We start from the raw sequence: 18,215 nt of genomic DNA, 5'->3' as shown, positions 1-18,215 counted from the left end.
GCGCCCCCAACCACGCACACGGACGCGCCCGGGGGTGGGGCCTCGCTGCGCCCCGCCCCGCTCAGCCGGCTTCGGCCTCCAGCGAAGCCTTCCGGTGCGGCAGCGGGGTGCGGGGGCGCTGCCAAGACCTAAGACATCTGTGGGGTCCGGCTCGCTTCCCCGGTCCCCCAGGCGTGTGCCTCACTGCTGTTTCTCCCTCGTTGCTATTCAGTTGTGCATCCTCCCTTTAAACATCAAGCCGATTCTTAGCCGACCTCAGGTTAGCAGTGAGCGCTCAGCTCTGCGCTGGGCGTGGGCGTTAGGAGCTCACAAGATCCCAGAGAATCCCGGCCCTGTACCGTTCAGATTCTGGCTCGACCCGTTTCCGACTGCACGGCCACGTACAAGGAACCTGCTCCCACCCAGCCTCAGTCTTCTCATGTGTAAAACGTGGGAAATACCTCCTTGATAGGGTTGCCAGGCGTCATGTATATACAGGACGCACTTAATTATTTTGTCCTGAGTCCTCGATTGATTTTGTCAGGATTCCTTAAATATCCTGTATTCATCTTTTTACAATCAACTACAAAAATATTAGATCTACTTTTCCTCTGAGGTAATGGACACTTACATCACTTAAGTGGCAACGCTAGCTGAAAATCCTACCTCCACAAATAAAAAATCTGGACATTCCCTATAGTATCTCCAGCAGATTTAGCTGAAGGAAGACCAAAAGAAAGGACTAGAGATAAAAAGTTCTTGTTTTTCATATTCGAGAAAGAAAAAGACTTTAGGCTCAAGTTCCAAGTTGTGAACAAGTAAGTAACTAACCACCATTATTTAGAGACAACTTCACGTCAGTACACAGGATCTGCAAATAAGCCAATCAGCGACAGTCTCACTCCAGGGGCTTCTGAAAATCAGCCAGTGGAAAACAGCTTCACTCCGGTAACTATGCTTCAGAAAGTAAATCAATGACGGCCCCACACTTCTGAAAGTCAGCCAATCATTGACAGCTCCACGCTTCTTGACAACAACCAATCAGCAAGTGCCTCACTCCAGGGACTATGCTTCTGAAAATTAGACGGTGATCGGCTGCTTTACTCCAGCGACCACGCTAACAGAGCTGGAAGTCCGTCAGTTGCTTCTGAAAGACCGCCAATCCTTGAACACTAGGCTTCCCAAAACATTATATAAGATCAGCTCTGGCTTTATTCAGGAAGACTCTGCCTTACAAGTACAGCTGTCCTTTGCAGGCAGATAAGAAATTTTTTTTTTTTTTTTTTTTGCATCAGGCATTGAATTCAGTTTGTTTTTCGCGAGTTCAAAGTTCTCAACCCTTTCAAAATTCAACTCCCACTTACCGTTAGTTATGCGTTTGCTCTTGTGACAGTTGCAATGACACAGCCATGCGATTTATCAAATACAGCTTTTCATTTTTTGCAGTGGTTGCTATTACCAGTTTTTTTCCTTGACAGTTCAATGAGTATATTCACAAAATTGTGCAATCACCACCACAATTAATTTTAGGACGTTTTCATCACCCCAACAAGAAACTCTATACCTTTTAGCAGTCATTTCCACAGTTCTCCTCAACCATCCCAGCCTTGGGCAACCACTAATCTTTCTCTCTATATATAGCTTTGCCTATTCTGAATTTTTCATATAAATTGAATCATACAATATATGGTTCTTTGTGACTGACATTTCATTTAGTGTAATGTTTGCAGGGCTCATCCGTGTTGGGGTATGTAGCAGAATTTCATTTTTTATGGTTGAGTAATGTTCCGTTGCATGGATATATCACATCTTTCTTAGCCATTTATCAGTTGATGGATGTTTGGGTTGTTCCCACTTTTTTACTATGTTTTTAGCTAATACTGCTATGAACATTCTTGTACAAGTTTTTGTGTGGATGTTGTTTTCAACTCTCTTGGGTGTGTAACCTAGGAGTGGAATTACTGGGTGATGTGGCAACTCTATTTTTAACCTTTTGAGGAACTTCCAAACTTCCATACTGTTTTCCAGCTGCATTATGTAAATTCCCACCAGCAACATCTGCTGCCAATCTTCCTCTTTTTCCTGAGGAAGATTGGCCCTGAACTGACATCTGTGCCCACCGTCCTCTATTTTATATGTGGGACCCCTGCCACAGCACGGCTTAATAACTGGTGCATAGGTCCATGCCCAGAATCGGAACCGGCAAACATCAGGCTGCTTCAGAGGGGTGCAGGAACTTAACCAACAGCCACCAGGCCAGCCCCTATATGTGTCTTTTGGGTTATGGCTGTCCTAGTGGCTGTAAAGTGGTATTGCATTATAGTTTTGGCGTGCATCTCCCTGATAGCTAATGATGTTGAACATCTTTTCGTGTACTTATTAGCCATTTGTCTATCTTTTGGGGGGAGATGTCTGTTCAGGTCTTTTGCCCATTTTTTATTAGGGTGTCTTGTTATTAAGTTGTAATAGTTCTTTATATATTCTAGATACAAGTCCCTTATCAGATATATGATTTACAATAATTTTCTCCCATTCTGTGAGTTGTCTTTTCCCGTTCCTGACAGTATCCTTTGAAGCAAAAAATTTTTAATTTTCATTATATCTAATTTATCTTTTTTCTTTTGTAGCTTGTGCTTTTGGTGGCATATCTAAGAAACCATCGCCTAATCCAAGGTCACAAGGATTTTCCCCTACATTTTCTTCTAAGAGTTTAATAGTTTGGGCTCTTACATTTAGGTATTTGACCCATTTTGAGTTAATTTTTGTATTTGGTGTGAGGTGGGGGTCCAACTTCATTCTTTTGCATGTGCCAATCCAGTTGTCTCAGCACCATTTCTTGAACAGATTATTCGTTTCCCATTGAATTGTCTTGGCACCCTTTTTGAAAATCAGTTGTGTTACCTGTGTATGTTTTGAAAGTGTGAATTTTGTGATGAATTTTCTGAATGGTGGACATTTATTAAATGTGGAAGAAGTCCTCTTGAAGCTCTTTATGCAGTATTCAAGTGTTAATTTAATATTGAAAATGGTGGAAAGTCAGATATAAACCATAATATACTAACAGCTAGGCATAAAAGATGTGTGATTTCTTCAACTTGTATCAAAAAAGTGATAAAATAAATTTTTGATTAAGAGAAATTTAGATGAAAAAGATAAAATCATCAAAGCAAAAGTTGTAATGGCCTCCCACACTGAATATTGTCATCAGCTTTTCAGCTCAAATAACTTTTTGAATGTACAGCTACCGGAAGTATTTTCTCAATCCAAAATTGCAAACAAAATTTCAAGTGTCAGGACAAAATCTACTGCAATAATTAAAAATGTAATGACTCCACTTACTGTTACAGTGATTGTCAAAGCGCTAAATGCCTCATATTTTTACAGCAGCATTATGGATGCAAGTAATGACAATGCAGAAAATTTTTCCCTTTGCTTGTGCAATACTCTTCTTGTGAAAAGCCTCACTTGTAAGGCTATTTTGAGTAAAATCCCTTCCAGGTGAGACTTCAGAAACAAGAGCAAAATTTTGAAGGGACAGTAAGGAAAACTGTACTTCTTTTGGCGGAAATAATACAAATACAAACATTGGTAGGTGTTTGCATAAAGGCACAGACATCAAAATCGGAGTAAAGCGTGAATGATTCTATGCAAGCTTTTGACTTGTCCTGCTCATATTCTGCATAATGCTGTTCAAACAGTATCTAATGCCCTTCCTATCGACTTTGATGTAATTGTCATGAAATTGTTCTTTTACACCAGCATTTATACTGTTCAAACCGAAAAATTGAGGGATTTTTGTGATTTTGTTGGCATTCAGTATTCTTCAGTTCTCTTGCCTTCAAAGCCCAGTTAGCTCTCTATAACAAGTGGAGTTGAGAGAATCCTCAGTTTATGTGAAGCACTGAAATCATACTTTAATTCTAAAGAAAAGGCCCCCCGGGGGCCGGCCCCGTGGCTGAGTGGTTAAGTTCAAGCACTCCACTTTGGCGGCCCAGGGTTTCGCTGGTTCGGATCCTGGGCGCGGACATGGCACCGCTCATCAAACCATGCTGAGGCGGCATCCCACATGCCACGACTAGAAGGACCCACAATTAAAAATATGCAACTACGTACCTGGGAGGACTGGGGGAGAAAAAGAAAAAATAAAATCTTTAAAAAAAAAAGAAAAGGCCCCCAAAATCTTTATTGACTTTCAAAATAATCCATTAAGGTAAACTTACTTATTTCTTTGTTCATGGTTTAGAATATCTTTTTAGCAATAGGACTATGCAAACTGAAAGAAGAGAAAACAATGTTACTGAAACACTCTCTGTTGCTTATGGGAACTGTTGAATGCATTAAAGGAAAGATTGATGAAGAAAAATTGATCCCTTTAAATATCAAGGCTGTTCTTAAAAGGGACAACAATTGGGAAACAAAAGAAAAAATGAACAAATGGGACTACATTCAAACTACAGAGCTTCTGCAAGGCAAAGGAAACCAGGAAGAAAAGGAAACCCACCAACTGGAAGAAAATATTTGTAAACCATGTATCTGACAAGGGGTTAATCTCCAGAATATATAAAGAACTTGCACAACTCAACAACAACAACAAAACAACCCAATCAAAAAATGGGCAGAGAATATGAACAGACACTGCTTCAAAGAAGATATACAGATGGCCAACAGGCACGTGAAAAGACGTTCAACATCACTAATTATTAGGGAAATGCAAATCAAAACTACAATGAGATATCACCTTACACCTGTCAGAATGGCTATAATTACCAAGACCAAAAATAACAAATGTTGTAGAGGATGGAGAGAAAAGGGAACCCTCATACACTGTTGGTGGGGATACAAACTGGTGCAGCCACTATGGAAAACAGTATGGAGATTTCTCAAATAATTAAAAATAGAAATAACGTATGATCCAACTATCCCACTACTGGGTATTTATCCAAAGAACTTGAAACCAACAATTCAGAGAGATTTGTGCAGCCCTATGTTCATTGCAGCATTATTCACAATAGCCAAGACATGGAAGCCACCCATGTGCCCACAAACTGATGAATGGATAAAGATATGGTGTGTATATATATATACATACATATACAATGGAACACTACTCAGCCATTAAGAAAAGACAAAACCATCTCATTTGCAACAACATGGATGGACCTTGAGGGTATTACGTTAATTGAAATACGTCAGACAGAGAAAGATAAACACTGCATGATTTCAGTCACATGTGGAAGATAAACGAACAGGGATACAGAGAATAGATTAGTGGTTACCAGAGGGGAAGGGGATTGGGGAGTGGGTGAAAGGGGTAAAGGAGTATGTATATGTGGCAACGGATAAAAATTAGACTGTTGGTGGTGAGTACAATGCAGTCCGTATAGAATACTGATTAATAATTACATCTGAAATTTCACAATGTTATAAACCATTATGACCTCAATAAAATTTTTTAAAAAGGACATTACTTATGAACAGAAAAAGAAATTCTGAGTTGAAGTGGACAACTATTATAGCACTTATGACTCCTTTTGAAATGGATTTCATCTCATAAAGAATTTAATTCTTTTAGATGGATATCACTAATACTCTTCCAGCATGGGAATAAATGGAATCATCATGTGTAGTGTTGAAGAAGAAAAGAATAAAAATTGATGACAATGCTCTTTTTTGTTAGTGGTCAAAATTATTGACCAAGAGATGCAACATAATACTGAAAAATAGAAAAGCAAGTCATGCCACTGAAGATGGTATTTGCTTCAACAAACCAAATTTGAAGAGTAGTTTTCAGGATTTTTAACTTTATTCTAGTACATGTTCAGTATACTACTGGATCATGATGCAAATGTTGATCATGTTTTCTCATTAATGAATGTTCAGTAGACAAAAGAACTAGATAAGTTAGATGTGACCATTGTAGAAGCTATGATACAAAGAAAATGAACATAGATTGTATCTGCAAGGAATTTTATAAGAAAATTCCATAAAACGAGCAACTATTAAAGAGAACCAATGATCAGAAAAATATAATTTAAGCAAGAAGTATATAATTTAGATACTTATAATTTATTTCCTAGAAATACTTTTTCAACATATGTCCCATGCAATATTTTTCTTTTATATTAATGTACATATTCATAAGCAATTAGATATAATTCAAGTTTAACTGGATCTCTCATTTTTTATTTGCTAAATCTGGCAACCCTAACCATGGATGATCTGAGATATTGTAGGTAACCCACTTAACAGGAGTCTTTTAAAAAGTTTCCCTTTTTTATGGAGGCGTAATTTCTTTACAATAAAATGGATAATAAAATGTGCAGTTCAACGAGTTTTGACAAATGTGGGGTCGTCCCCCCCCCCGAAATCAGGACACAGGCTAGTTCCATGACTGTAGAAAGTTCCTTGGAGCCCCTTTGCAATCAAATCCCCTACCCCACCCCAGGCAACCACTGATTTGATTTTAACAGCCACAGATTAGTTTTGTCTGCTCTTGAAATTTGTATAAATGGAATCAGTATAATGATTTGGAGACTCATTTACTTTGTTATATGTCTCAGTGGTTTATTCCTTTTTACTGATAAGTAGTATTCCTTACTTTGGACATAACATGTTTATTGATTTAGTAGTTGATGGACATTTGAGTTGTTTCCAGTTTGAGGCTATGGTGTATGAACTCCTATAAACATTCATGTATAAGTCTTTGCATGACCATATATTTTAATTTTTCTTGGGTAAATACTTAGGAGTAGAATTTCTGGGTCACATGGTACATGTATATTTATCTTTATAAGAAACCACCTAACAGTTTTCCAAAGTGGTTGTGCCATTTTACACTCCCACCAGCAGTGTATAAGAATTCCAGTTGCTCCATACCCTCATCAACACTTGGTAGTGTCAATCTTTAATTTTAGTCATTCTCCTGGGTATGCAATGGGAATGTTTTCTCTCAGTCTGGGGGCTACATTTTGATTTTCTTAAGGGTGTCTTTTATGGAGCAGATTGTTTTCATTTGCATGCAGTCTAATTTTTTTTCTATTTATTTAAGAGGTGAATGTGGCTGGCTATTCTGTTTGGGGGTGTAGGAATAGGGAGAAGTAGGAAGGCCTGGACCAGCTAAGAGACCTTACCTGAAGTAATGATTCCCCTCCCCTCAATTCCTCAAATCACAATCTTGAAGATGCAAAATAATAAAAGCTTGAACAGATTCAATTTTGATTCTTTTGACGAGGCTATTTCATAACTGCCTATGGTGATCTGGAAGGCTTCTCTGTAGAAGTGATGTTTGTGCAGGGGCTCCAGAAGATGAATGGTAATCAAAGCTTTATTTAGAAACACACTGTATTGGGGCCCCCCAGTGGCGCAGGGGTTAAGTGCGCATGTTCCGCTTTGGCGGCCCAGAGTTCACCGGTTCGGATCCTTGGTGCAGACATGGTGCCGCTTGGCAAGCCATGCTATGGTAGGCATCCCACATATAAAGTGGAGGAAGACGGACACAAATGTTAGCTCAGGGCCAGTCTTCCTCAGCAAGAAGAGGAAGATTGGCAACAGATGTTAGCTCAGGGCTAATCTTCCTCATGAAAAAAAAAAAGAAACACACTGCGTGCTAAGGACCTTTCATGTAATCCTTTGTGGTAGCCAATCTCCAAAATGGCCCCCCAAAATCCTTTCCTTCTATATTCATGCCTATGTATAGTGTCTTCCCACACAGAATCATTTCTGGCCTGTGACCAGTAGAGTATGGCAGAAGTCACAATATGTGACTTGCAAAGCTTGGTTATGAGACACGTATGCAGCTTCTTCCTTAGCTTACCTGCTCCAGAGAAAAGCAGTCCTCATTCTATGAGGACACTGAAGCAGCTTTATTAAGAGACCTACATTGTGAGAAACTGAGGCCTCCAACCAAAAACAGGCACCAACTTGCCAGTATGTGACTGTGTCATCTTGGAGGCAGATCCTTCAGCTTCAGTCAAACCTTCAGATGACTACAGCCCCAACGACATCTCGACTGCAGCCTCATTGAGCAGACCCAGTGCTGGAACCAGTCAGCTAAACTGCTCTGAATTCCTGACCCACAGAAACCGCCTAAGATAATATATTTTTTTGTGGTTACAAGTCACTATATTTGGGGGTAATTTGTTATACAGCAATAGATAACTAATACATCCTCACAATAGTTATATAAGGTAAGAATTAGGTATACTTCTATTATGTAAATAAGGATAAGGAAACTGAGCTTCAGAAACATTAAGTGACTTACACAAGTAAGTATCAGAGCAGGGTGTTTTTTTTTTCTTTTTTGACAATTTAAATTTTTTCATAATTTCCATGGAGAAACAATAAGGAGAAACATCACAGCTCAGATAGCAAATGTCCTCAGCCTTTCTTGAGCACCTTTTATTTTTCCCTAATGTTCCATCATGTTCTCTCAAAACCCCTCAGGCTTGCCCAACTTTAAATTCCCTTCTCTATATCCTATCATCTTGCATTTCCCACTAAACAAAGCCATGCTGGCCACATTAGACCTGAGTTTTGATTCTAGCTCTTCCTCCAATGCCCATGTTCCCAAACACTTTGCTTTTTTGAAGGGAGAGAATAAGGGAAAGGCATTAGAGGCAGAGACAAGGACAAATGCAAAGAAGTGAAGGTTTGACAGAATCCAGCTTCTTCTGAGGGAACAGACGGACAGTGGTTCAATGTGGCAAGAGACTAAACTTCCTGGGAAAGGAGGTGGCAGGGTGAGGCCGGAAAGGAGTTGGTAGCTAGTGTGGAGAAATTGTAGGCCATGCCAACAATTTTGGATTTCTTTACAATAAAGGACTTTAGGCAGGGGAGAGACGTGCCTATATCCGAGTTTTCAAAAGACCCTTTGGTGGCTTAACGGACAATGTTGGTGCTCCTTGGCACTTACCATTTCCTTGCATGTCAGCCCACCTTCCATGTCAGCAGGCTGGAAGGACTGGGGAATTAATGCCCTCCGAAAGCCCTCAATCCACGACAGAGGGAGTTGTTGTATAAATACTCCAACTTCTTACTCTTGGTGAGATGACTCTGAGGCACACGTTCCCCAGCATTTCTCAGGGTTCCCCAGGATTGAGCTCCATTTGCTCACAGTGATAAGCTGCTTGAGAACGTGCAATTTATCAGCTGCTTTCCCTTCCCTCAACCTCTTCCCCACTCTCCTGCTGATCTTTCCTGGGATTACTGCCCGAATAAGGTACTTGCACTAAAATCCTTATCTCAGGGTCTACTTCTGTACAGGGGGAAGAGGGAGGAGAACAAAGTAAAACAGATGGAATAAGAGACAACATAGCTCTTGTTTATTCCAATGCCCATTAAAATGTTGATTCTTCCCAAAGTACTCTATGAATTAAATGCAATTTCTAACAAAATCCTAACAGGATAGTGTTAATGGAACTTAAAAAACTTATCCCTAGGGTCATTAACAGCAAAGTTGTCTGTAGAAAAGAAAGAGAGGGAACTCGCCCTACCAAATAGCAGGATTTATTATAAAGGTATTAGTCATTAAGATTTACTGTAAAGCTATCATAATGGCACAGGGAGAGGTAAACAGATCTAAACATATATGAGACTTTGTTGTATAATAAACAAGCCATTACAAAACAGTGGGGGAATTGGGGCACTATTCAATAAGTAGTGCTGAATGATTGACTACCCACATGGAAAAGAATTAAATCTCTATGTGACGTGATATACAAAATAAGCTGCAGAGAATTTAAATATGAAAAACAAAAACTTGAAATTATTAGAAAATATATAACTCAGGGAAAGATTTTTTAAATAAGACAGAAAAATCAGAAACCTAAAAAAAAAAGATTGACCTATTTGACTAAATCAAAATTCAAAACATACGTACAGCAACACATAGTATAACCAAGTTAACCATCCCTGCAGTAACCTGGATGGAACTTGAAAGCATTGTGCCAAGTGAAAGGAGCCAGTGGCAGAAGACTGCATATTGTGTGATTCCATTTTTATGAAAAGTTCAAAATAAGCAACTCTATATGGACAGAAAGTAGATTAGTAGTTGCCAGGGCCTTGGAGGAGACGGGGATCCAGAGTGACTGCTAATAAGTTGAGGATTTCTTCTGTGGATGATGAACGTGCTCTACAATTAGATTGTCGTGATGGTTTCACAGCTCTGATTGGAACTAAAACCCAAAGAGTTGTACGCTTTAAGTGGGTGAATTTTATGGTATGTAAATTATTTCTCAATAAAACTGTTTTTTACAAAGGCAAGCCACACACTGGGAGAAGATATTTGCAATGACTATTACTGCTAGAATGTATCAAAGAATCCTAAAAAGCCATAAAAATGACAAATGACCCAATATAAAAACGCACAAAGAATTAGAATTGGCAACTCAAAGATGAATAAACTCAATAAACATACGTAAATATGCTTGACATCATTATTAGAGAAAATAAAATTAAAATAATGAGATACCATCATACCTATTAATTTGGAAACAAATATTTAAAAGCTTGACATTATTTAGGGTTGCTAGAATATGGAAAAACGGGAATTCTCACACACTTCTGTTGGGAATAGAAATTGATGTAACCACTTTGGACAGCAATTTAGTAAAATCTAGCAAAGTAGAAGATGCTTATATGTCCCTATAATCCAGCAATGTCACTTCTAAAGAAATTCTTTCGTATGGGAACACGTGAAGTAAGTCCAAAGATGTTTATGTCACATTGTTTGTAATAGTAAAATTTGGGAGAAGGGATTTAACATCTATCAATAGGGGATCAAATGTGAAATATGAATCAAATTTGAAATATTCATTCAATATTATATTATACAACAATTAAATGAATATGGATAAATCTCATAAACACAGAGTTCAAGGAGCTAAAAAAAAATTTGCAGTATGACACCTGTATTAATCAGGCTTCTCCAGAGAAACCATACCACTTATATAAATATATGAATTATTGTAAGGAATTAAGTTGCTCACACAATTATGTAGGCAGAGAGGTCCAACAATTTGCTATCTGCAAACTGGAGACCAGGAAAGAGAGTTGTATAGTTCCAGGCTGAGTCAGAAGGCCTGAGAACCAGGAGTGCTGATGGTATAAAAATTCCAGTTCAAGAGCAGGAGAAGACTTATGTCCTAGTTCATGGCAGTCAGGCAGAGAGTGAATTCTCTCTTCCTCCACCTTTTTGTTCTATTCAGGCCCACAGATTAGATGATGCCCAACCACATTTGGGGGGGAAATTTGCTTTACTTAGTCTACCAATTCGAATGCTGATCTCATCCACCTAGAAATATTTAGACACACCTAGAAATATTTAACCAAATATCTGGGCACCCTGTGACCCAGTGAAGTTGACACATCAAATTAACCATCACAACACCATTAATGTAAATTAAAATAAACACATCTGAAATGGTACTATGGACATTGCAGCAAAAGCTTAAAAACATGATAGTTGTTTCTGAGACCGGGGATGGTGAACTTGATGAATACATTTTCATCTACAATGTTTTATTTCTTTAAAAGAAGGTTTGATTCAAATATGACAAAATATCAACATTTGTTCATTTGGGTGATTGGTACCAGGTATTTATTACATTAGCCTTTATTTTTATCAGTGTATATATATATTTCAAATAAATAAGCACCTCTAAGTCACTATAAAAATATAAACATCCCCACAGAAAATGGACAAATGATACAAACAGGCAATTCACAAAGAAAGAAATACAAATGACCCCCAAAAAAGATGAAAATGTGTTCAACCTGGTCAGAAATGTGGAAAAGGAAAATTGAAACAACAAGATTGCTTTTTGCTTTTTAGATTAACCCATCACAAAAACAATAATAACCAGTTTGGAGAAATGAATGCTCCAATGTCTGCTGAATGGAGTATAAATGGGCACCATCTTGCTGGAGGGTGCTTTGGTGGAATGTAGGCAGCAGGTTCTCAAATTCATTTTCAATCTGGCTTGGATGTTGGATTGATTAGGATTACACTAACCTGTGAATAAGTTTCACCCTGTGAAAGTTAATCAACAGTAGTTTGACCTGGGTAGAAGATTATACCTCCCTATGTTGAAAGTGTGGTGGCTGTGGGTCACAGTGATCTCACAAACCAGGGTCCTTTCTAACTTGGGGTTCTGCTGGCCTTCATTCCCTAGGCCACCTCACGGTGCTAGATTTCTGTTCCTGATCCATTCATCACAGATGTATTCAAGCTGGCAGAATGGAGAAAAGGACAAAGAAGAAGGAGCAGAGGGTGACACCAGCTGTCTCTTAAGGCAGCTTCCTGTAAGCTTCCACATAACCGTCTCCCTTCATCTGGTGTCCAGAACATAGTTATATGGCCATGCCTAGTTAGAAGGGAGTCTGAGAAATGTAATTTTTATTCTAGATGACCTAAATTATCTCGGTTTTTCGTTTTTGTAAAGGAAGCAGGGGAGAATGGATATTAGGAAAGAAACAGCAGTATTTGCTATGGGTATGTAAAGAAAATACAGTTATTTTATTTTGTGATGATCTTTCATGAACCATTTATTAGATGCTGTTGGTGCCCCTCCCAGATTCCCTTAACCTCGCCCTTGCACCTGACCCCCAGCTGCTGTGAGATTTTGTTGATCTCAGATTACAGCTGCTCCCTTCTTCAGAGGATTGCCTCGGGCCTACCACTCCACCTCACGAAGAAATGCCTGGGAAGTTATACCCCTCCTAAGGAGAGAGAGAGACAACCAATGATTTACTGACAGGGGTAAAAAAGCCTAGCTCTTGCCTCAAGAGGAATATCTCTGTGATACAATCCCCACTCCACAGCTCCTCTGCGGGATCAGACTGAGACTAGACTCCAGCTGAGACCACATTCTTCACTCCCTCTCTGATAAACATTTTTCGTTCCTGATTTCTTCCCTCCTCTTTCCTATCCTTGTCTCACCTCCTGACATGTTTCCCCTGAAAGCACTTTCTCCGTAAACTATGTACACAATCATCCCCATCTCATACTCTGCTTCTAGGGAACTTGACCCAAGACAAATCCCTATCTATTGGGTAGCAGGAAAAAGTGAAGTTTCTGTCCTGTCCAGCAACCTCAGTCTAATATAACAATCTGGATGGTCTTTTTAGGTAATGCCTAGTCCCTGCAGTAGATGTGATTATTGCTCCCAATTCTTCACTCCCTCCCTGATATGCATTATTCATTCCTGCCTCATTGACTTTGGACTTGGCTGTGAGACTTACATTGGCCAATGGAACGTTAGTGGATGTGACATGAGCAGAGGTTTTAAATGTGGGTGTGGTTTGGCTTGGTCTTTTGTAATCCTGTCCTCTGTCATGAGAAGAGAATGTCACAGTAGCCACTGGTCCCAGAATGAGGAGAACTGTGGAACAGACTTGAATCCTACTCATGGCCTGGATCCCAGTCCAGTTGATCCCAGTTGAAGCCAGCAGAGCTGCAACTGAACTTCAAACCTATGAGTAAGGAAAAAGCTTACTGTTAAAAGTCACTGTGTTTGGGGAGTGTTTGTTATACAGTAGAAGCATGACTAAAAGACTCTTTTAGGAATAAATGTTCAGATTCTTAGGTTTTTGCACCCATCTCATTTTCAAAGGGACATCTGGATGACCAAGGGGAGGTGGACTTATGTGTCTACCTCCCACCTGTTGACATTCACAGCTGATGAGATCCATTCTCTTTCTCAGTTTGAGCTGGGTCTGCTGACTTAGCCTCTCGTTGGCTTTTGCTGGCCTTTTGGACACCTCTGAGTTTCTGTCCTATCTCCTCTGTCCCTGTCTATGGTGGCCAGTCCACCCAGCAGCCCCCGCTGTCCCATGACAGACCCACTGGCTCTCAGCTAGCATTTGCTCCATGCAGGGATCATGGCAATCGTGACGAGTCCAAGGAAAGCTGTGTCCCTGCTCGGGCCTCTACACATTGCTCTTCACCAGGTTCAAGCGGGTTCAAGCATTGCTCTTTTACATGATGGCCTCCTTCCAGAACCCCACGTATGAAATGGAGTGATTCCTCCTGCCCTTGAAGCCTAGTTGAATTCTCAAACTGTCTCTTTTTCTCCAGGCTCAAGTCTAGAACAGGGAAACTAGGGCTCATGCACTCCATAGCCTTCCTCTCCCTCCTTTTCTTCTCCATAGTACTCTGAGGCCAAGGCCTAGGTTTTGAAAGCATACTATGGAAGAAATGCTCCAATCTGATGCTCTTGATATGTCAAATGGGAGCTAAAGGAATTTAGAAAATTATTTCCCCTTTGACAACGCTTTGCTTTGGAGCCTGATGATTTGCAGCAAAACTCGATTGTGAATGTCCAAAGCTGAAAAACAAAATTCCTCTTTGCTTATTTCCCGCAATAAATCAAATCCTCACTGCCCCAATAGGATGGATGAATTCTGGTAGACATGAAGATGTGCTGCCCAGATACGCCTTCAGAGGAGGATTTTCTGCCTAGCTGCAGAGAGTGTGGTCAGCAGCCAGCCTCCACCTGTAAGCTTCTTCAGGGTCTGCCTCAGATGCAGAGAGGCAGCTCTTGAAGGTCATGCCCTTCCCAAGGCAGCCTCTGTGCAATGACTGGGTCAGGTGGAGGTGTAAAGGCCTGGCTATTTTGGTCCAAGGTGGGACACTCTAGTGGGCAATACTCACTCAAAAACTCCCTGGCAGGCTGGTTGAAGCTTCACTGGGCCTGCATCACAGTTCGACTTCTTCCTCAGCCCAGTCTGGCTTCTGTCTCCTCTTTTCCGTAATAAGTGCCTTGCACCCCAAACTCCATCTCAGCATCTGATATCAGAGAACCTAATCTATGACATGGGTACTTTGAGCTGCACATAAAGGTCCTTACACAACAATGGAATATTATTCAGTCTTAAAAAGGAAGGAAATTCTGACACATGCTACAACATGGATGAATCTTGAAGACATTATGCTAAGTGAAATAAGCCAGTCACAAAAAAACAAATACTGTATGATTCCACTTATATGAGGTACCTAGAGTAGTCAAATTCATAGTAAAATGGTGGTTGCCAGGGGCTGGGGAGGAGGGAGAAGAGGAATTATTCTTCAACAGGTACAGAGTTTCAGTTGGGGAAGATGAGAATATTCTGCAGATGGATGGTGGGGAGGGTTGCACAACAATGTAAATATACTTAATGTCACTGAGCTGCACACTCAAAATTGATAAATTTTCTGTTATGTATATTTTATCACAGTAAAAAAAGTGGTTAAAAAAGTCAGCCACAGGGGCCGGCCCCGTGGCCAAGTGGTTAAGTTTGCACGCTCTGCTTCAGTGGCCCAGGGTTTCTCCAGTTCAAATCCTGGGTGCGGACATGGCACCACTCATCAGGCCATGTTGAGGCAGCATCCCACATGCCACAACTAGAAGGACCCACAACTGAAAATACACAACTATGGGGGCCGGCCTGGTGGCTCAGTGCTTAAGTGTGCACGTTCCGCTTAGGCGGCCTGGGGTTCCCCGGGTCGGATCCCGGGTATAGACATGGCACTTCTTGGCAAAAGCCATGCTGTGGTAGGCGTCCCATGTATAAAGTAGAGGAAGATGGGCACGGATGTTAGCTCAGGGACAGTCTTCCTCAGCAAAAAGAGGAGGATTGGCAGCAGATGTTAGCTCAGGGCTAATCTTCCTCAAAAAAAAAAAAAATACACAACTATGTACCAGGGGGCTTTGGGAGAAAAAGGAAAAATAAAATCTTTAAAAAAAAAAAAAAGAGGTCAGCCATAAATCAAAGAATGACACAACAAAGGCAAGTTTAAAATATATAAGGATGATTAAATACTAGGAAATTTCTTAATATAATTCACCACATTAATAATACAAAGAAGAAGAAACATCTGATCATGTCCACAGATGTTGAAAAGGCATTTGATAAGATTTATTTATTTATTCTTTTGCTAAGAAAGATTCACCCTGAGCTAACATCCATGCCAATCTTCCTCCATTTTTTTTTTTCTGAGGAAGATTAGCCCTGAGCTAACATCTGCTGCCAATCCTCCTCTTTTTGCTGAAGAAGACTGGCCCTGAGCTAACATCCGTGCCCATCTTCCTCTACTTTATATGTGGGACGACTACCACAGCATGCTTGCCAAGTGGTGCCATGTCAACACCTGGGATCCAAACCAGTGAACCGTAGGCCGCTGAAGCAGAATGTGCACACTTAACCGCTGTGCCACCAGGATGGCCCCTCCCTCCATTTTTTAGTTTGTGGGCCACCAGCACAGCATGGCCATTAACATAGTGGTGTAGGCCTGTGCCTGGGAATTGGACCCAGGCTGCCAAAGTGGAGCACGCTGCACTTAACCACTAGGCCACCGGGGTTACAACATCCATTATAACCAATAATTTAAATTTTTAAAAATCTGAAGTATAATTAGAAAAGAGAAGATAGATATAAAAGTCAAAGACACAGGATATGAACAAACTATACACAGAAAATATGTTCAACATCCTTCATAATAAGAGAAATGTAAATTAAAATTTAATTTTTGCTAAAGTTAGCAAAGTTAAAACAGCAGGCACTCTTATATTTGCCGGTAATCTGAAAATTGGTACCACTTCCATGGAGGACAATTTGACAAAATCTAAAAAAATCACAAATATATACACTGGGCATATCTTTTAACCCAGAAATTTCCCACAGGCTTTTTCACATGTGTGAAATTACATATGTCATGCAGCATATGTATGCAGCAGATACTGCTAACTGTCCTCCAATATCCATTTTCCTTTTCTTCCTTATAAAAGAAACTTGATTTTGTTCATGGTGTCAATATGCCAATAAAAACCTATCATCTTGCACCCAGGATAGCCACATGGCCCAGGTCTGGCCAATGAAATATAAGCAAAAGACATTGGTTGGACTTTAAGGAAAGTTCTTTGAGAAGGAGAGAACCCATGGACATGCCTTCTGGCTCTTTACCCTCTACCCTTTGCCCCTTTTCTGGCCTGAAATACAGAAGCAATGCCTGGAGGAACAGCAGCCATCTTGTGAACATGAGGATGAAAGCCACACGCCAAGAAAGCAGAAAGAGTAGAAGGAGCCTGGCTCCCTGAAGATGGTATTGAGCAACTGTCCTTGTCCTAGAATTCCTTCCACTGGACTCCTTTCTATAAGAGGAAAACACATCCTATTTGATTAAGCTCTTTTAAGTTGAATTTTCTTTTACCTTCAGCCAAACACAATCCTCACTGAATCAAAAGATTTTCATTGTAATACCTATTGCTGCATTGTTTGTAACACCAATAAAATTGAAAACAATCCAAATGTCCATCAATAGGAGACATTCTAAATAAATAATGTTACACTCTTACAATAAAATACTATGTAGTCAAAAAGATGAATGAGGAGGGGCTGGCCCCGTGGCCGAGTGGTTAAGTTCGCACGCTCCGCTGCAGGCGGCCCAGTGTTTCGTTGGTTCGAATCCTGGGCGCGGACATGGCACTGCTCGTCAAACCACGCTGAGGCAGCGTCCCACATGCCACAACTAGAAGGACCCATAACGGAGAATATACAACTATGTACCGGGAGGCTTTGGGGAGAAAAAGGAAAAAAATAAAATCTTTAAAAAAAAAAAAAAAGATGAATGAGGAATATCTACAGGTATTGATATGCAATGATCTTCAAAAAATATCATTAAATGAAAAAATCAAGATGGAGAAAAATGTGCTTATTGTGCTATCATTAATGTAAACAAAGGGGAAGGGTACAGTTTGGATAAGTGAGGGGAGCAGGAGGTCTGCAGGAAGCCCTGTCCAAGAGATCCCAGAAACAGGGGAAGCTCCTGCTGGAGGAACAAAGAGGAGAAGTGAGGAAAAGGGAAGCTGTTGCTCCCTAAATCTCTTATCTCCCCCTCTTCTGCTTTGGCAGCCATTCCACCCACAGGTCTCTGGGTCCTCTTTTGGAAGATTTCCCTGTGTTATAATACTCTGAGGTGTCAAGTGCGCTGATGAAAGAGTTCAGAGTGAGCTGGCTGACTGGGCAGGTGACTGGAATGAGAAGCCTGGGACCCAGAGAGCAAGTCTGGCAAGACAGTACTGACTAAGCCATCTTCCTCTGGCCACCATGGACCCATTTCTCAGTTCTAAGGAGAGAAAGGCTGAGAGTGGAAAGTGAGTGGTTGTCACATAAAATCTTGATAAAATGCTGGAAGTCCAAAGTGGTCCCTTTGGGACCATCATGCAAGAAAGTAGCCTCAAGGTATATTAGAGCAGCTTCAG

General features: G+C 40.4%; 1 long non-coding RNA gene across 1 annotated transcript; it reads right to left on the bottom strand.

Moving 5' to 3' along the window:
* Nucleotides 1-12,036: 12,036 nt before the first annotated feature.
* LOC124249215 (uncharacterized) lies at nucleotides 12,037-14,836 on the bottom strand. Its single transcript, XR_006891296.1, has 3 exons — nucleotides 14,630-14,836; nucleotides 13,219-13,449; nucleotides 12,037-12,696 (listed from the first exon to the last, which is right to left on the bottom strand). It is a non-coding gene; the product is annotated as an uncharacterized LOC124249215 (long non-coding RNA).
* Nucleotides 14,837-18,215: the final 3,379 nt, after the last annotated feature.

Source organism: Equus quagga, chromosome 12, assembly GCF_021613505.1.
Source record: "Equus quagga isolate Etosha38 chromosome 12, UCLA_HA_Equagga_1.0, whole genome shotgun sequence".
Taxonomy (NCBI): Eukaryota; Metazoa; Chordata; class Mammalia; order Perissodactyla; family Equidae; genus Equus; species Equus quagga.
Note: the sequence above shows the minus strand (reverse complement) of the source record. Positions and strands in the feature narration are given on the sequence as shown.